Here is a 21,547-nt window from a genome sequence, read left to right on the forward strand (position 1 = left end):
AGTAAGGGTGAACCTGCAGCCAGGCTGAATAAAGGGGTTTTCATCACCCGTGTTAATGGGCTGAGGAATTCCTCATGTGCACTTGGCAAGGGCAGAAATAAAAGTGAAGCCCTTGAGGACACACCTCGTGGTTACACCTGAGGCAGATGTCTAATTTTCTCCTTATTATGTTGTTTTCGTGCTATTAACTGATCCACTCAACGAAGTCAGGAAAAACTTGGCCTCACGCCCTGAATTCTTGTCAGCGGACTTTGAAGCTTTTGTGTTTTATCTGGCAAACCTAAATCTTTATTGATTTTCTTATTTAATCACATTTCCCAAAGAAAGCATGGGGAATAAGCCACTAGACTAGGGCTTAAGAAATTTCAGCTTAAGACTTTTTTCACCAGTCTTTCTCTAAGTCATTTAGGTTTTAGTACCTCAGTTACTCCAATGGAATTGAATAACACTTCAGAGTTTTACAGGATGTTTGTAAGGGTAATTTCATTAAAGATTTAAAAACTGATGCTACAGTAAAAAGCCATCTGACTACAATTTCCTGCCATGGAAAATTGGTGGGAAAAGAACAATTTTTTTTTGCCATACTGATATCAGAGTCCCTTGTTAACTTACCTGAAATAAAACTCATCCAGACAAAGGCAGTGTAGACTCTGCTTGGTGAAGTTCCTGAATTATCCTGCAAAGACAATTTGAAATTTTTGTGATGTTTGGGCAAAGTTCTTGAAAACAGGGCAATTCACTCCCTGCTGAATACTGTGGCTTTATAAACAGGAAGTTAAAACAGCATTTATGGTCAAGGATACTTTTCACATGAGATGAGCTTTCATTGATTTTTTGACTCCTTTTCTACCTTGCCTTATTTTCTTATTGTCGTCTTCTTTTTGGGGTGCCCTTTGAACAGTGGAAGGAAGCACTATAAAAAGGTTTCAATCTGTTTAAATCTCTTAATTCTGGTTTTGTGATGATTCTTGTGTTCCAGAAGTATCCCATTCTTTGGACTAAGCAATGATTTAATGGAAAAAACCTAAACTGAGCACGTAAATCATGTGCTTTTAGCCTTCCCTGGGGTGACTGTGCCTCTTACTTCATTGCAGAGCCAGAGGGCCATGTTCAACAGACTTATAACTCTAACCAAGACCTTAGAGCAGATGTAATTACCACTTGTATCATAATTTATAAACCTGCTGGAATTTCTAATCATCTTAAGATACTGTTTTCTTGACTTTATTTTTAATTAAGCCAGCCCCTGCTTCGTGTTTTATTTTTAAAATTCTACCCATAAAAAGCTACCAGACATGCCAGGCACAAAATAAATAAATGCAGTATAGAGGGAGAAATGCATATGCTGCCTCTGGCAAGAGGGGTATTAAACACTAAAGTGCCCCGATTACAGCTGCAGTCATTAAGCCATGACAAATGCATGAACATTATGCAATCAGCTTGGAACTAAAGGAAAATATAAATTTAAAACAAAACAACAGGAAAAAAAGCCCCAACAAATAGAAGAGGTTGCTCCAACCTCCATCCAGCCTGGCCTTGAATTATCATTTTAAATATATTGACAGCAACCCACAGTATTTGATCTGCCTTAAAGCTCTGGGACATATTTAGGTGTAGCCATCAGATGAACAGGTCTGGTACCTTGCTCATGTTGTCTGTACGTCTGTTTTACACACAAAAACAACACACACCTTTCTTCCTAAATGAAACAGGAGAAAGTTTTATTATTAGCAGAAATTTTGACTGCAAGGATACCACTAACTAAGCGAGGAATACTTGTTAGCATTTTGACATGGAATAAATAAATAATAGATAATAAGGTAGTTCCTTGTGGAAACCACCTGTTCCTACCTTGCTTGATCTCAAGTATGGAATTTTATGATAAATTCATATCTCCCCAGACCACCTTCCTGCAGAGATCAGTGTTTTCCAATCACAAAGTGGTTGTTAACACCATATTTTACTGTAATTGAAGTATCTGAAGTATCTGGTGTTGTTTCTCAGTGAGACTCACTCAGAACTCACCAAAAAAAAAAAAAAAAAAAAAAAAGGATGTCACATCTTCCTTACTTTTAAAGTCTTCCTTCTTGATGCTATTAATCAATTATCCCTTAGTGAGTGTAAATGCATGCCTTAAATGACAAAAAGAAGTTCTACACTAGACGAGTTTATTCCATCGAGAATTTAGTCCTTTTGTGTGTGTGTGTAGGAAAATAAAAGTTTATATAATTCACATTTTATCAATGTTATATTGCATTCCAGTGGTATTTCATTTTGTTTGTTTCTCAAACAAATGACATCATTCTACTTGAATGTTTGTGTCTTTATTGATCATTTGATGAGGGGAGAATTACATTAAGAATGAATGCTGGGAGAAAGAAAAATTATTCACACTGGGTGGCTTGGCTGAGTAAATTTTAGAAAACTTCCAAACAATATAAATAATGCATTGGAATTACCTTAAAATAACATAAATATGAAGTCTGCAAAGAGAGCCCAAGGCAAGCTGTTACAGGGTGGTCGCAGCAGGTCCATGAGTTCTCCAGTGAACACTGTATTGCCCACAAAGGTTTGAATATCAAAATTGTCACCATGGTCTTAACAAGTACTTCCTTTGTGATTTGAAACAATTGTTTAAATCCTGGAAGCAGCTGTGTGATCAAGCTCTGGAGCATTCAGACCTGGTGCTTTCTTCAGGCTCTGTTTTTGAGCTCGAGCATTAGTGCTGCTCCTTCCATTTAGAAATTTCATTTTTATCAGAGTAAAATGGGAGCTGTGCTTCGGTGCACAAAGGGAAGTTACTGTGGCAAGTGTTATCAGCTGCCATTGGCAATTAGCTTACAGAGGATTATTGGGGTTTTTAAATGCTTAACTTGAAAGGTGATATATTGTGTGTTAATGAAAGGGAAATTTTGAACGAATGTAGGTCATCCTTGAGCGAAATTAGCATTCAACAGAAGTTGCCTGTTATGTCTCAACTTCAGGAAGCCGAGCCTAGAGACTAAACCATGGTAGGATGCTGCCCTCTTCTGCTGATTCTAAACTCAGTTTTTCCTCTACGGTATCTGCAGTGGCTCCGAGCAATTTTTGTTCTCTGACAGACACCGTGGTAGTTCTTTAAAGTTAAAAAAAAAAAAAAGAGGAAGTTAGAAAGTACACACAAAGTATATATTTAGTGCTGGCAATGTATGTAAGAAAAGCACATAGGATAGAAAAGCACATAGAAAGTCTCCCAGGTGCTTGGAGTATTATTTTAATTAGGTTAAATCAAGCAAAATTCCTGCTTCTCGACTCTCTCCTCTCTTCCAAATGCAATATATGGGAATTAAATGGGTAAATCTGGACTTTAGCTGTATAAGGACATTTGTCTGTTTGTCAGGTGATGATTTCATTACTCATGGCCTGTTTTGTCCTCTTGGCAAACCTGTCCCTTGTGGAGCAGCACAGATCTGCAAACAGCTGCTAAAATGGAGCAGGTTTGTGCTCTAAGTTGTAGCTTCTTCTGGGTGTAGACACACTGCTTGCAGTCATGGCATTCACAGTGAGTTCTAAGGATCTGGGTTCAGATTTTTTTTCATTTAGGGAAGAGAGAGCTACTTTCATTTTCATAGGAGAAATAATGGATTTGTGGCTTAGCACTGCCCTTTAGCAGAGTTGATCCTGAATAGAAATGTGCTCATGCATTTAGTGCCTCTCCTGTGATCAGACACGGAAAATTATGGGAATGAAGGCAAGGGAAGTGATAAAATGAATTCAATTTTTACTTTGTCCCTGCATTGCAAGTGTAGGTATTTGAATCTCTTAGCACTTGTGCAATTCAGATATAGCTCTAATAAGGATTTCTGTGTACTGTGATGCAGTAGACGTGGACAGTAGGGCTTCATGAAAGTGCTTTTTCAGGCACTTCATTTATCAGAAACACCTTTTTTGAAGACTAAAACCTTTTCACAACAAATTTCAAAATTAAAACCTGCCCTTGGTGAAGACTCTTTCACTACCTACCTTCAGAGACCCTTCACATTGCAAAGATAAGAATGCTTTCCCAGGAGAAAGGGAACCTGGTTTTATTATATTTTTGCTATTTCAAATCAAGTTGCATTGTGTTCATCCTCACAGTTATATCTAACCAAGCTGAAGTGGAAACAGTCACACAGAAAATGATCAATGTTTAAATCCATCTTTGTACTTAACACCACCTTTCTTCTGCAGTACCTCAGCAGAAGGGTTGTGATGGGCAATCCAGTCAGTGTGGCTCCTGGAAGCAGAGTCTTTCAACAAATTCTGTGGCATTTCTCCAATGGATCATCAGGCATGAAAAACATCCACTGTGACAGGTAACCCTGGGAGAGGTCCCTAAAGGAATAGGTTGTGATTGCCATGAAACAGAGCTGGTTGGAGATGACCCTGTGGTTCAGGATAATGCTCACTGGCACAGACATTATCATATGGCATTTCCAGGGCGTTGATCCATTAACCTGTGGAAATCTATAGGAAGTGTAATACCAATTAAAATTTAGTTATAAAAACTTCCTTCAGTGACTGTTCCTGTGATAACACTGCTTCTCTGACTGCAGTTAGGATATCTGTACCAGTTTTCAACACTACTTAAAAGCTGATGCACCCTCAATTTTACACCAATTTGCCCCTTTCAGAGTAACAAAAGTGTTTTGGCAGCCGAAGCTGCCAGCACTGAATTACAAGTATGAGAGAAGTGGGAAAGAACAAGAGTTCACTACAATGAAATTCTTCTGGGAAAGGATGAAAATGCTTCACAACTCATTTGCCCAGTACTGAAGTATTGTCTTTTCATATCTATGATTTAATGAGCAGTTACCTTAAAAGTGACTGATCTTTGGATGGTGTGTTTGGTGTTCCCATAGATGGGGTTTAAGTGGTCAATTTACAGTCAGCTTAGTTTGACTTAAGTGTGATTTTGAATTGTGAATTGCTACTGAGGGATTGATAGAATAGTCCTTGTTTATCAGGATGGAAATACAACTCTGACTTTTGTAGAGCTCTAAGTTAAAATTGAAAGATGTCCTGATATAAAAGCTGATGTAACAAGCAGATTGCTTATAGGTTTGGGTATGTACTCAACAATTACTCAATGGGAAATTACTGAACTGAAAGGTGAAGAGAAATGAGATGCAGCACAGAGCAACAGATTGATCACTAATTAACTCAACAAGAGGAAGTTATTTATATTGGTAACTCCAGGATATCAGATATTTAATTATGTCCAGAGCAGGTAAGAGAGCTTCCATCATACATGTAATAAATAGGCAGATTTTTCTTAACTTGCTGCTGACTCTGAATTCCTTTTAATTCTATTCTCTGCTGCCCTGCAAGGGAGCACAGAGAATGCTAAACTCAGTACATTTTACTTTGGTTCTCTGTGTATAATGACAAAAATCTCACAACTTATTTCCTGCAGGAGTTAGTTCTCATTATCTATTAGCAGGCAGCCACTTTTCACTCAAACCAAGACTTTTATCAACTCTTTTTGGTGCTAATGACTGTCCTGCATTCAGAGCAGTTATCAGAAGGGATTTTGTCTTCATGGGCTGTAAATATTTTCATTTCTTTTACAAAGAAGAAGTTATGGCAAAGAGGAAAGGACTCTCGGTTTTTGGTGTCTGCAGAGGCACCCCAGGCAGGCAGGAGAGGATTTATCTTTCTCTTGCACAAGTGACTCAGAACTCCCTGAGCTCTCAGCTGAGCCCTTCCCTTTTCAGGTGGCAGCCAGGGATGCCAAGGATTGTCACTGCTGGGAACCTCTCCTGTCCCTTCTGGGTGGGCAGCAGCTAACACTCCTCCCTTAGCTGTAGCTTAATGCCCACTTAGGCTTTAAAATGATAGATAAACCTAAAGCAATTTTAGATTAATCTGCTAGAAATTTAGGGTGTATTTCTGCATCATCTTATAATCATGACTAGAAATTGGAAACTGTTCTGGCTTTAGGACTGATGGAAAGATACATCTCAGCCAGATATTTACCTGTCAGTGAGGCCCACAGTGGTGGCTTTTTGGGTTCTGGGATGGAATTCGGGGGCGAAATGTTTAAGGAGAGGAAATCACCAGTATTGTGGGTGATGATGCTGTTACCCAGTGTCTGTTGGGGCAGGGTTCTTTCCCCAGGCCTCCGAGAGAAGTGAAGAAAATGTTTCAGTGCAGTTTGTGCCTGTGGTTGCTCCATGTTTCAAACATTTAGGACTCCACCACAGAAAGCACAGGGGCAAAAAGCTGTGTTAATGATCTGCAGGGAATGTGCACCCCCAGATACACTGGTGGCAGTAAAAAGAGGCTGATATTTCTGATTAATGAAATTGCAACAGTTTTAATAACTGTATTGAGGCTTAATATCTCTGGGGCTTTATCACATCTAGTGTATTTTTCATTGCTGTTTTTTGTTATTGTTGCTAAGGTCAAATACATCACGGTGTAATTACTGTGCAAAGCTGAAAAATTGCTCACATGGGTAAAACTTAAGATAAAGTATTTGCAAATAAGAAAAGACTGTTTATTTTATTCTAAGTAAATGTAAACTGTTATCTATCCCAATATCATTTCCTCGAACTTATTACTGTAGAACAGAGAACTATAGATGTACATATGTGGAAATGATGCTCTAAGAGCAGAGCAAATATGTACATTGTCCTTTCATTAGGAGACCTGGGCAAATGACTTGTAATTTAATCTTAATTTTAGGCCTGTTAATGTGAAATACCTCATTTCCTACCTAATGAATCACAATGGCATCCAACTTTCCAGGCTGCCACGAGAGTGCTGGCTCCTCCTCTCTGTTGGTGAAAGCACTGAGCAGGTTTAGTCCAGTGCTCCTGCACTCCTGGTGAGCTCCAGAAGGGCTGCAAACATCACATCTCATGGTGAATCAAGTCGTGATGAGATGCCATCATGAATATTTGCAGTATAAATACATTTTACATTTTGATGTCAGGAGACTAAGTTTGGTTGGGGCTTTGTTTTAAAGGGAATGGAAAGAATATAAAGAAAAAAAAATTCAAAATTTGTGATGATGCTGAAAGTTTCTGCCACCTTCCTTAGCCCAGAAAACTGCCAAGTTCAGTGTTAATCTTTTGCCAGCGTTTTCAACTCCATAGAACTGGGAAGCAACAATTTCATTTTAGTGTTTAATCCATTGTAATGAAGTTCTCACAAAGCACATAATTAGAGCATAACTCCAAACATAAAATACAAACTTTCATTTTGAATGGTAATTAAAGGTACTTGAAAATTCTGAAAGTCAGGCACTATAATTGGAAAGAAATGTCAGCAAGGGAAGCTACGCTGGGCCTAAGAAATTTTTAATGTGATGCAGGGTCAAATTTCCATCCCCAAATTACAAATTACATTTTTGGGAAAAAAAAACTTAAAGAGGATAAATAATTAGGGGCAAGAGGAGTTAGCAGGTAGGAAAGCTGGGTGACATAAAATTACAGAGGGTAGATTTCTGGAACAGATTTGGTTCCAGATGTGGGTGCAGAAAGGGCAGGCAGGAGTCTCACTCCTGAGGTGTTGCTCTGTTTGGTTTCCTTTATGTCCTGACTTTTAATCTGATCTATTTAATCTAGAATTATCCTTGAAAATTTCTTCAGGTTGAAATAGAAATTTTGACAGAACTTGGAATGTGAACAGCACTTAAAGTGAGCAAACTGGCATGAATTCAGGTCTCTGCTGTTCAGAATTTTGTACATAATTAGTAGCAATGTTTGAACACTTTAGTTTGCCTATAAACAATGGGGAAAACATCAAGGAACTGAATTATTTGCAGTTATAAAATCTCTTTAAATAACCAAGTATCATTTGTTTGGCAAACTGTCTGCTAAAATATTATTCTCCCCTCTCCTTGAAATATATCTGTTTAGTGATGTTCCAAGGATCTGCAAAAAATAAGGCAGAAAGCGCAGATTTAATTCCTTTGGTGGGAAGAGTGGATCCAAGGGCAGAGGAGCAGCTGAACTCTTCTGTGGGTTTGGGTGTGTGACTTGTTCTGAGACCTGGCAAAGGAAGGGAGATGGTGACAACATCACTGAGTTTGTGTCTTTACCCCCTCATGTCCTCGGACAGGTGTCTGTGAAGGCTTCAAAATCAAAGGAAAGTTGCACCTGACCCCTTTGTTTCCCCACTGTTTTACCTGACCCCGAGTTTCTTGAGCAGCAAAGTCCCTTAAATGTCTTTTGTTTACATTGGTGATTGACATAAAGCGTGATTTAAGGCTGGAACAGCTTAGGTTTGCCCGTGTTTCAGCAGCAGCACACTAAATGGAGCAGCAGCAGTGCTGTGATGTGGCACAGAACGAGCCCGGTGATGGGTGCAGTTGTGCACTGGCTTTTTCCCAGCAGTTTGTTCTGATGAATGAGCTTTTCCTCGTGTCACTAAAGCAGCAAGCTCAAAGCTTGGGTTGCATGATTTGTCTTGCTTTACATTCCTCAAGAAATACTGCTAAAAAGGCTTAGGAACAAAGGGAGGGTTGCAGGAAATTATCCAGGCCACCTCCTTTGCCTTTCTTTCCTCTGCTTGGAGGGCGAGAGAATACAAAGCGTTATTATGTTATCTCTCTGTTCATTATGAGCATATGAATAGAGCAATTTCGTTATTCACACATCTTTACAAATTGCTAGCTTGACTTCCTGTCATTTAAAGCTACAAATGTGTTTAACAAAGAAGGTAATAGAATCATAACAATTATTACAGGCACGAGGGTAATGTGAAAAACTCATTGGCTTAATTAAAAGCTGATTACAAAAGCAAAGGTCTAGGTTGCATCCGCTGGAAAGTGTAAGGAGAAAGTAACAGCAGCTTCACAATATCAATCATAATTATAGAAAATTAAGAAAGCTGTTATTAATTTCAGTTTGGTCTTACTGTTATGATATTTTTGCTTCCATTTATTTTCCTTATTAACAAAAAACACGTGCCAAAAAAAAAGCACCCGTAGGAAAGGGTGGATTTTCAAATCACTCAGCACTCTCCATGTAAACCCTGCACAACACTGAAGCAGGCACCTGATGTTAAGCACTTACACAGACCTATCAAAGTCAGTAGAATTAAGTGCTCAAAAATAAAGCATCTGTTCAAGTGCTCAGCTGATTTGGGCTACAATTAAAGATGTAGCTCAGAAAGCATAGGTATAAACTTAAAAGCTACATACATTATATTAGTCTTCTAGGAGCTATAAAATTAATGAAAATTTGCCTTAGACTGGAATTTTATTAGGTTGTAGTCAAATGATGACAGATCCCAGTGGCACAGTTGCTTGAGGTCATTTTCCAACACTTCTTTGCCAGGGGCAATTCAGCCCAGAAAGGATTATACAGATTTTATAGAGACAGCATGTCTTACAGGACATATTTGCTGAGCAGCACCGTTCTACCTATAAAAGATAATACCAGGGGGATCAAGACCTCTTTGAGATGACTTTGTTTGTTTACTTTCCTGTAGAGGAGGTGCCATTAAGAGTTCATGTTCAGTAAAAGTTACAAGTTGTTTTGGATTATGAGCACAGATTGCACAGAATTCTACATTGTTTTCCCGCACAGGTTCAGTTCTAGAGGTTGTCTTTGAGCCATTGTGGGCATTCTCTCAGTGAAGATGGAATTCTGGATTGGGCAGTAGCTTTTCTTGCAAATTAGGGATGAGATGGGTCAGTTTGCATACCTGTAATTGTACAACTCATGTGTTCCTTTTCCAGACACGTGGGTTATATGTGAGTGTTTCTGCTTCTTCTTAAAATAAATTGAAACAGGTTAAATTACTTTCAGTAGTGGCTTGTGTTCCGTGTTCTGCCTCTCCTTCAGATGGACTATGAACAGTCACAGCATTAACATGGAAGGGCCTTGGCACGAGAGTCATGGAATTACAGTTTGAAAGGTTTCAGCTGTTTCTGGCAAAGCCTGGGCTTTAAGGCAACAAAACTTTTGCAGCAAAGGGAAGTGGCTCGGTAGGAATGCTTAAAGCACCTATTTCAAGCACGGAGCTGCTCTCTGTAATTATTGCATGTTCAGATCACGACTCATTCCTGGAACCTCACAGGTCTTGGGGAGCCTTTCACCACAGCAATTAGTGAGGAACGAGAAAGGATGGGCAGAGTCACAGCTCAGCCTGGCTGGTGCTTCCTCTGTCATATCACACAAAGTAATTTCCTTTGAAGGCACCTAGGAGGGAGCAGTCAAATACTCCTCACTAGGCTGAGAGTTTTCCCAGGTTCTGCAGGACTCATCCTGGTTCAGTGCAGGAAAAAAGGGTCAAATATGGTTGGTGTGTCCTGAGTGCCCATCCCTGGCTGCCTGTCACAGACAGTATGACAAAAGGACATTCCTGTGTCCTTGCTTTCCAGAAATTATAATTTCATGGCTGTTGCAGTAACAGAAAAGTCTTTCAGTACCTAAAATCTTTCTCTTTCAAGGTAAGACTGAGGGTATTCTTTCTTTTCTTTAGGTAATCTTTCTTTCTAAACAATTTTATTTGGAAAGGAGAACAAAGGCTTTCAGTCAAAAAGTACAACAAGCTTTCAGGTGAAGTCTTCTTTCAGATCTTGAATAAAAGAGGCAAACTTCAAAGATGAAGATAAGTTGAATTTAGCTGTATTAGTTTATAAAATATTTAGCTTTACAAACTTTAGTAGGTCGTTTAAAGAACAATATCTACCTCTGGTGTTTGTAAAATAATCTTAAAATTCATTTAGTATTTTTGTGATGACAGATTATTTAGGGTTTCTTCCATTTTCATTCTGCAGATACAATTTGTTTAAAAGTTTCCTAAGGAGATAAGAGTTGCTAAAACTAAACAAAGTATTCAAAATAGCTGGGGATATTGTTCAATTAACAGAAGATTGCAGGAATGGAAAAATGGGTTGTTCATGTCTATCAGTAGAATGCCAAAATCTTGAGGACTGTGCCTGACTGATGGATTATACTTCAGCTAAACCTGCAAAAATGTCTTTGATCCCTGAGATAAATCTGATTATACTTTGGCATAAAAAACTTAATAATGAATCTGCCTTCTCAATCTCATTGAAGGGAGAGTAAGAGTCTGGCCCTTGAATGCCTTTAAAAATGTTCTATAAGTGTCTGTGTGAAAAGAAATTTTGTTCATTTTTCTAAGCATTTATGATTAAGACAAAAATATTTTTTTCTTTTCTGGTGACCTAAATTTTTTCAAGGAGTTAAATCAGATTACCATTGATTTTAAGAAATATGGGTTAAAATCCCCAATTATTATTACCCTTACATTTATATAGACTTCAAAAAATAAGTTTTGAATAATCCATGTAAATAATTGTTTAAATGCAGACCTTCTGTGTTTCATTGCAAAAGTAATAAGATCCTTGTCAAACAATTCGTAGGCCATTAGAAACAAAATATTAATAACAGATGAGAGAAAAGCTTATTAAATCCAGGTGATGGTGTCCTCTGGACTCTTGGGCATTTTTAATGTATAATAATTCCTTAGGAAATTCTTAAAAAAAACTGAAAATTCTTTTTCAAAGTACAAGCACATTGCTATTCTGCTAATTTAATTTTTTTTTAAGGAACTCTGGCTTTTCTAGAAGAGGTTTCAGAACACACAGAGTCAGGTTGGATGGGGATTTGAGTAACCTGGGATGGTGGAAGGTGTCCCTGCCCATGGCAGGATGTGGAACTGGGTGAGCCTTAAGGTCCTTCCAACCCCAACCAGTGGGAAGTCCTTCAACAAAACTAAAACATCTGTTCTTGCAAACCAAGCAACCTGCATGTTCAGAATTTAAAATAAATGTTGAGAGTAAACCACTGGATTTTGGGTTTAGAATTAACAACAATAAATCTTATTCTCTTTTGTACCTGTTGTGAATGTAAGGTGTCATCATGGACAGCATAGCTCCAGATTAGCCAAGTCAGAAGCAGAACCTTCCTCAATCTTGGTTAATTTTATCTTTTTAGGACCTTTTACCATAATAAAAATCTCTGCCTACTGCAGTTTAGGTTGTAAAAGTGTGTTTGTGTGTATTCATCTTTGGCAGAACCACACTTTAAGCCATTGCAAAGTTCCTGCGTCACTTTGGCAGAGTAGAAGATCCAAATGACTCAGTTGGATGATATGAACTTCTCCAGGGGACATTTAATGAACTGCTGTGCTCTAAATCCAAGTTTCCATGGAAGTAGATCAGCATCATTACATTTTTACTGAATTCTAGGTTTAAATGCACAAAATTGGATAGACTAGAATTATATCCTTTTGGTTATCATTGTGTTTCTTACATATAGAGCTGAATTAGAGTGATGAGGAGGACAAATATAAAATATATAATTATACAAAAAAGCCACAATCCTTTTGTCTCAGACAAATGCCCGACATTTTTGATACCAGGCAGTCTACTGCAGCTAACTGTAAACTGCGTTTAATGCCTTAGGAAATAAAATGTTTAAATATTATGGTGGTAAAAATCTATCTAGATTATTATGAGAAATAAACCAGCTATACTTTGGGCAGTAATTTTATTTTAGGATTTCAGTAAAAGTAAACGAGAATACAGAATTAATACATGAGCAAGCAGTGCTTTAATCACTGTGTTAGTTGCTAGAATGGTCTTTGAATAAAGATAATTTCCCTAATTCAGCTGTCTCAGCTATTGGAGGGAAATTGGTGTTGCTGATCGAGCAGTTCTAAGAGCCCTCCCACTCCCCCTCCCGGGATGTGAAATCTTCCAGATGTCTTTCTATTACCTGCAGAACCTTTTGAACAAGTGGCACTTTTTCTCTTGGGTTTCAACACTTAACACTGCTGGACAGGCTGAAATTGTTCCACAATCGCAAAGGGAGCCAGTGTTGGGGTGGGGAAGGATAAGGGATTGGGGCAGTCACAGGGAAGGGCTCATGGATAAGGTGTGTGAGGGATGAGGAGTTCAAGTAGTGAAAATCCATCCTCAGAAAAGAACTGGGCTTTGTTTTTTATCAGCCCGCTTCTGGAGCTCAGGGGGGAAGTAAAAGAATGTCTGCTGTAATTTTGCAAGGCTACATGGGCAATACTCTGCCATTGGGGAAATAAAACAGGCCCACAAAACAGCAAGTGCGCCTGCAGCAAGTGGTCACCCCGAGAGAGGTAAAAAGCAAAGAGGGAAATGGGAAAAATCACACGCTTCCTGCTTTGAAAAGAGCCCTGATGGCAAAGATTTCTCCTCACAGTCCCCTGCCACTTTTCTATTCCCTGAGACATGAAAGGGAGGGTTACAGTGATTGGTATTGACAAGATGGATTTCTTTCAGCTGCAGAGTTGGAGCGTGGGCGGATGCTGGGCTGGGAGAGGTGCCCTGCCCTGGTGCAGGAGCTGAGTGCTGGGGGGCAGGACTGTGTCTGGAAGGATCACACCGAGCTGGCCTGTCCCCAGGCCACGCTCACTGCCAGGTCAGGAGGGCACAAGCTGCCCCAAGGTTGGTGTTAGGTGGATATTACCCGGTGAAGTTTGCTGCTGCTCCCAGGAAGGTTTATTAGCTGGGTGAAATGCTGTAAATCACCCAGTCCACCTCAGCCCAGCCTGAACCTTTCCTGGGTGATGTTACAACTTCTTGGTGTGAACCAGATCTGTCTTTGTCAGGAACACAGTTCTGTAAAGCATACATTTGGAGGAAAAAAACAACAAAACACCCTCCTAGGAAAATACAGAAACAAACCCAACTCCCCTTCCTTCAAAAATATCAGGGAAAAGCTCAGGACAACTTGCAGTTCATGTAGGAAGGACAGGAATCTGTGACCAGAATGTCCTGGGGAAGATCTCTTCCCCTGCCTCCAAATGGAATTGGGCTATGTCCCATCTCTCCAGAGCAGTAATCTGGAGATATTTCAGAAGAACTTTAAAACTACTTTTTCTTATTGGTGCCTCATTGTTTTCATGGGAAATAAGGGCTGGATTGAAAGGTCCAGATTATCTATATAGCTAATAGAATGGTTTGGGTTGGAAGAGACCTTAAAGACCATGGACTTCCACCCACCTGCCAGGGACACCTTCCACTATCCCAGGGTGCTCCAAGCCCCATCCAACCCGGCCTTGGACACTTCCAGGGGTGGGGCAGCCACAGCTGCTCTGGGCGCCCTGTTCCAGAGCCTCTCCACCCTCACAGGGAAGAATTTCTTTCTGAACTTATTCTCTCCCAGTTTGAAGCCATTCCCCCTTGTCCTGTCACTGCAGGCTCATGTAAATATTATATATATATATATACATATATATATGCTTTTCCTACTTTTTAAGGAATGAATTTTCTTTTATTTCAAGGATGGTATTTCCTACTAATCTGCTGCTTTCTCTGTAACACCAATATTATTAGAATAAGAATTCTATCAATTTTAATTGTTTACCATGATCTCCAATAATATGTGATATGGATAAGCTATAGTTTGGGACTTGCTTCCTCTGGGCTTTTCATAAAAACTTTTATAAAATTTGACAAATGAGTAAGAGAAGGAATTCAGAACTGCAGGGAGTCTTTCAGTTCAGTACTTTGTGTGCAGAGGGGTGCACGTTTTGTACTGGTTTTCAGAGCAGAGGTGTCAAAATGTCTTAAAATGCACAGTATTTAATTTTCAAGGTTGGTAGTGCACTAACAATAGCTTATTAAAAATTCATGCTGTATTTTACAAAAATATTTTAATTATACTGAGAAAGGCTTTCTCATGAAATTTAAGTCACTCTTGCACACCTTTCTAACATCATGCATCTTTATTTCAAGAAAAATGATTATTAAAAAAAATAGAACTTTTGTTTCCTAATAAGTGCTAATAACGTGTGTTTCAATCACAATTTGATTATTTTTCTTTTCGGAGAAAAATATTGCATATTTATGTCTACATTTTGTGGAATGATGAAGCAGCAGAGTCCCCAGCAGATATTCCTGATTCACTGAAGGGACCAAATACTGAAAAAGAGATTTGCACCTATCTTAGCTGCATGAATAGAAGCAAAAGGCTAGAAATCAGAAATTCGTGAGAAGGAATATGAAGCAATTCCCTCTCCCTGCAGTATTTTCCTATGTTTTGTCTCAGTAAATCCTTAATTCTTTGTGTGACTGACGTAGAAAAACATCCAACCTATATGCCAGCAACCATATGAGACAGAAGGAAGTCATGTCAGTGAGTTCAATTTCTTAACTGGTTCATAGTTTTTAGTCAATGGAATAGCATAAAATAATTTCATAGGGCATTGTTTTGCTATACTTTTATTTATAATACTTTAATGGCTTCTGTTCATATTTATCACCATATGAAAGGCCCTTTAGACTTCATGTAAAATACGTGGCCTAGGATAAAAACAATCTATGTGTTCTATTAAAAATAAAATACACAAGGTTCAATGTAAAATTCTGCTCTCACAAGGACAGAAAAAGAAAAAAAAAAGCATTTTCCTTACCAAAGCTTAATTTTTGTTGGCCAATTTTGATTTTGTGACAAGTCAAAACTGTTCCATCTAGGAAACATATTGAGAGACAATAAAATGGCAGGTTAATGTTTGAGGGAAAATGTCATCCATATAAAACAAAGCGTGCAAATGGGAACCATCACATCTGAGGCTCTAGTAAATCAAATTCATGAAAGGTCATATTGTAGAAATTCGGAATACAGATCTGTATCTCATCAGATTCTCAGCATAAAATTAGGAGTGACTATGAAATAAAAAGTAACACTTTCCTGATATGAGTTTTCTGAGTAGAGTTCATGGAAAAATACACAATATGGGCAATTTAGAAGGGCAAAATTTTTGACCACTTGGGGAGGGGTCCAGAGTGTAATTTCCAAAGCTTGTATAAACCAGGGTTATTCAAGACTAGTTAAGTTCTTAGTTTGTAAAATTGGTACATCTGAGCTCTTCTGTCTGCCTTTAAGATTTGGACTGCATTTTCTGGAAGTACAGATTCAACATATTAAATATTTGGATAGGAGAAATCACTGTATTTTGGCATGAGGTGGAGAAGAGAGACACTTGAGTTGGTTTATGGGCACTCCTTTAAAGCCCAAAGAGAGAAGCCTGAAAATCCAGGGCTTCAGAATTTTACTCTGAAGAAACTTCTAAAATTGAGATTGTATTTGTCCTCATTTAAAATATTTCTTTCTAAAGAACAGGTTATTTAGCTATTATTATGTTATTCACTGCCTTCATTTTTTACTCTACAGGAAATTAAAATTAAGGGGAGGAGGAAAAATAAAGTTGGAATGAAAAAATAAAAGCATTAACCACAAGCTGAAACAATGTGATTAATTCTTTACTTTCTCGATTAGAATTAATCCAGTAGTGTATAATACCAAAGTCATAATTTTAGTTAATTGTATAGCTGTAGAAAGACTTCACTTCCACATTTTTTCATTGTGAATTGGCAATCATTAAGAAATAAGTGGCACTTAAGATATGAACAGCTGGAGCTGTCACCACCTCTTTCCCCACATTCCTCCTGTTTCTCCCTTTCCTGTGCTTACAAAACACTGCACAGTGTTCTCTGGTGCTTTCCAGTGTGCTGTTTAAAAAAAATTAATTATATATATTTATGTATCAAAGCGTGGCATTGCGAAAGGTATCAGTGGCTTTGGGACTTTGGAGTGGGTGAAGGAAGCATGTCCTGAATGTGGATGAATTATAAAATGCTGGGGCCTTCAGGCCAGGACTGTTCATTCCCAATTCCATGGAAAGTGTGCAGAATTTGCTATCTTACACCAAGTAATGAGGGAATGATTGTGCATTTGTGAATTTGTCTCCTGCATATGAGTTACTCCTGCAGAACTTTGGTGTAGGTCAAAGGCTTTATCTGCTGTGGGTATTTTTTCCCTTTCCCAGTTGCAATCAGGTTAGTTTTCTGTGACTTGTGAGACTTTCTATATTCTGTAGCTACGGAATTTCAATTTGAAATCTGCTGTGAATTAAACAAGACCTTTTTCTTTTTTTTTTTTTTTCATTAATTCAATATATATTTATTGTACAAAAAAGGACCTCAGGAATAATAAGCTGACTATTAGTTGGAGGAGAGTTTCCTGCTACCAGTTTCAAGTTTTTGAAGTAAACCACAATGAAAATACAGTAGAGGAGGAATTCTGGAATGCCAAGCTAAATAAACTGATATGTAAGTGAACCTATTCAGAGTCAATTCTGACAACTGCATTAAAATTCATTGTTAATCCTATTGCTTCTCCCAACCCCAGATCTGTTTATTGCTCAAAAACCTCAGGGCACTGCAGAGGTTTTTTTTAATGGGGATTGTGAAGGCCTTTTCAAGCTCCAAATGATGGTGTATTTTGGTAACTGGTTTAATTATCATAAATCCATTCACGATCTTTCCGTACCTTCTAGGTTGGTAATTTATTTCTTCATATAAAAGCTGAATGAGACAGTGCAAGCAGTAAATGAGTTTTTGGGTGGATTTGAATGATGTTGAATGGAGAAAAAAGAGACAGAAAAGGGATCTGGGTTAATTCCTACACAATTCCTGTGAGCACAGGTTGATGTTCAGGACACACTGCTGAAGTTTGTGGTGGCTGAGGGGGGGTACAGTTGGCAATCCCGGATCTGTACTACAGATGAGCATATTCTGTGTGTGTATATATATTTTTAAATGTATATTCACCTAGTAATCAGCTTAAGGGCAAACAGGGTTGGGTGGCAGTGGTATTGTTAAAATATATCCACCAGAACTCAACAGCTTTAACACGTTGCTATGTAAAGGGGAAAGATAATGCTGTGTGCTGGGATTCTGCAGAAAAATACCATTCCAGGACAGTCCTTTAGATATTTCTCATCTGTGTGAGGAGCTGATTGGACTGAAATAAGTCTGAAATTTATGTGGAGACCTTAAACTCGTCATGGTGTAGATTTCACCAACACATCAAAGCAGCCTGCACATCAATGTACTACACCTGTGCTTCTATAGGTTTATCTGCAGCCATTTCTGGAAGGATCCAGGGCAGGCTTAGTTTTCCAGTTCCTCTGGAAAGTTTAGCTACTTGTTAAGGACCCCAGAATTACATTTTGAACAAATTCTACATAATTATCCTATTCATATTGCATCAAGAGGCATAATAGAAACCATAGAGAAATGCAAAACATGCATTTCTTTGTACCACCTGAATCTGTCTGGAGTTGCATAAAAGCTGTTTAAAATGAAATAGTTGTATTTTTGAACTTATAAAGAACTAGGGCTGTGATTTCCCTAGACACCCATAAACTACACAGATTTCCATTACTTTTTTTTAACCTTCCTTTGGGCCTTTTGTACTACTCTACTTTCAGTTTGTTGATGCTCAGCTCCTTTAAAAAGCTATATCCGAATAAATACAAGTTAATAAAGGACAGAGGGTGCAATGGGACTTGCTGGGTCATAGAACTCACTTCCCTGCAATTGAGGCAGCCAGGTCATAGAAATCCATTCATAAATTGTGCTTGTTTTCAAGTATTTGGCTGTTATTTTTGCCGCTGCTGCTTGTGTTATGAAGCTGTTAACGTTCTTATGATCTTTACTGCTTGGAACTGCTTAGCAATTTCCATTAGGAGCCAGCCAGTTTCTGTACATGAGTCTTTCTTTTTCCATTTAGTTGAAGTTAAGCTAAAAAGTCAAGCCAACATATTAAGTTTCCAGCCTTTTTTTTTTTTTTGGGTGGGGGGTGAGGAAAGAGGCACTTATTTAAAAAAAATTGATTTAAGATACAAATCCACATGTAACTGTCTGCCATGATTAAAAATCACTTCATTTTGTGGCTGTAATCATGAGGTCTGATCAGTCCTATTCCAAAATGAGATTCATATCCTCTTTGTCGCTGGGAAAATTCTTAGGATTGTCTCTGTGAGGTTCAGGAAATTTCCCAGGATGTAGTGGCAAAGTTACCACAGGAAAACATGGATGGTTTGGATCAATGAAATCAGCTGAAGCTCATCTTGCCTTACACAGCAAAAATTAATAATGAGCATGAGGGAAAGGGGAGCTCAAGGCAGAAAGGGAAAAATGGGACCACCATATTTCCAAATAAAGTTGTGCTGATTTAAGGGTCATGTCTCAGGAAGAATTTCCATTTTTTCCCTGCAATCCCCCCATGCACATCCCTACACTGCTGAGGAAAGAGGCATTGGGTTTGTCACAACTTTGTAACAGCCAAAATCCCAGCACAGCAGAGTTTTGGGTCTACCCATGAGATTTGGAACATTTTTTCTTCATCCCATGGGTGACACATTCAAATTTCTGTAAAGTAGTCGTGTCAATACAGAATTTACCCAGTTATCTCCCTTGACTGAGAAGAACTGCTTTGGTTTAATCAGGAACTCCTTTTCTTTCCAGGCTGTTTCTGTCAGATCCCCTTTTTGTATCACATAAGTGGCTTTTAGGGCACACAGTAATTTATTGAGAGTTAAAGGCACATTTGGGTGCAGCATGAGTGATTCCAGCTTATGCTTTTAGCCCATAGAAGAAAGCAAAACTTTTAAATAATAGTAGTATAGGAATATAATGTGAAACCAGGTGAGTTTCATGTCTGGCTAGAAAGTTTAGCAGAGGGTTTTTCTAAACTGTTATACAGCCCTAATCATTGAAAGGAAGAAGAGAAATATTCCTGTAAAAAATACTTTCAAGATTGGAAACCTTCAGGGATTCAGTACTTCCACCTCAAAACTTCATTTCTCTAAAGACATTAACTTTGTAAAGAGTTTGCTGTATAAAAGAGTTGCCACTCTGACAAAGAGCCTTGAAACACAAGAATTTCTGATGAAAGCATGTTAAAGCATTTGATGTAGATAAATAACACACATGCATATTCATGTTTAAAGTTATTTCAAAAGTTTGATAAGACAGCAGTGAAAACAAATAATTAATCCAAGCTAAGATTAATTTGTCAAAAGAAAAGTAAACTTCAAGATGAAGTAAATATAGTAACAGATAATAATATTAAAAATTGAATTTACTGGGGAAATGGGTTAATGGCATAAATATTTATTTCTCATTCTCCCAAGCGTGATCTATTGAGATGCTTGACCATTGTTAAGTTGATGCACAGCTTTCCCTGCATTTTGCCATCATGGCTCTGAGGGTGCTGTCTTTGAACAGAAATAATACATATCAAAGTGAAAGATGCCAACAATTGTTGTCATTATCCTCTTGACTGCCTTGTCATCATGCCCTCTCGGAAGACACCTTTTTTTTTTTTCATCTTAATTACAGTCAAGATGCAAATTCTGCATAAACTCTCACACTGAGAATCTTTTCAAGCAAGAACCAATGTGGTTTTATGTGTTTGTAGTCAAACCAGGACTGTAGCTATTTCATCTGCGTATTCTGGATAGCAAACACAAACATTTCCTCACCCTCTATCAAGAGAATAACATGCTGATGATTGAATAGTCTCTAAAGTAATAATTTCTCCACCTTCAGTTCATATTCTTATGTCCTGTATTATTAGCTTGTTTTAAGATCTAACCTTAAAAATCGCTTTTAGAAGATGCAGTGTGTCCTCAGGGAGCAGTGGATGGAAGTGGAAGTGGTCAATATTACTCAATCTTTCATTTGGGAAGTTCTACAATATACTCCATTCCTTTCAGTCTGTCTCATCTGTTCTTGCTACCTGTAAAGAAAAGCACCTTCTGATGAGCAGCACCCATTTAAAGCAGTCATTAATCAAATAATGATTTTAAGGTGAAGAAGTCATCATCTTTAAGGTGATGTTTTTAAATAATGCAATGCTGGATAGTTTCTGGCAGAAGGAACTTGAAACATGAGATGCAGCAGGAGGAGTTAAACCTAACAGGGAGGTTAGCATGAATCCAAATCTTTGTATTGAATATCCCTGCTTTGAATATTAGTCCTGCACTGTGAGTACAGTCCATAATTGGTGAAGAAGGAACAAAGGCAGTGGGGGATGTACTGATCACAAACACAGCAAATCCCAGTGATCTTTCTACACATGGAACTGAACCCATTCCAGCACCAGTTTGGCATCTGGCACAAAACATTGGATTTGGTTTGGAGATCTGTGCCTGCTGTAGCTGTGCAGTGTGTCATGGAGTCTTTTAAACTATTGAATGTCTGACTGATCTTGGTCCTTAAAAACAATTTTCTTTGTTCAATATTTGCATTTGGTTCAAACGAGCCATTCCCTGTAATTTAGCCTTTTACTGCTTGCCTAAAGAGTTACCCCCACAGGATATTTGTAACATCAGCCCCAAGGTTGATTTTAAATTTTCAGTTCAGTTGAACTCAGCCCCATAACTGATAAACAGCACTGGAGAGCAAAAGCTGCCTCCCACTTTATTATATTGTGAGGAAATTGGAAAAATCGTGTGTGAGAGTGGCATGGAAACAGATATTTTCTCTTGGAAAAAAGTTGCTAAATTCCTTTTAATAGGTTTTACCCACCTGTGGAATGACACCAGAGGGCAATTCCAAAGGTCTCTCCCTCATGAAGAGCTTGTTTAAATAGGAACATTAACTTTTTTTTTTTTTTTTTGTAGAATGCTGCTGTCATTTACTTCTAAGGGCTCTTAGACTTACAGTGTTTCATATCTCATTACAAAAATCTGCTCTCTGTCACCAACCTTT

Source organism: Corvus hawaiiensis, chromosome 14 (assembly GCF_020740725.1).
Source record: "Corvus hawaiiensis isolate bCorHaw1 chromosome 14, bCorHaw1.pri.cur, whole genome shotgun sequence".
Classification (NCBI taxonomy): domain Eukaryota; kingdom Metazoa; phylum Chordata; class Aves; order Passeriformes; family Corvidae; genus Corvus; species Corvus hawaiiensis.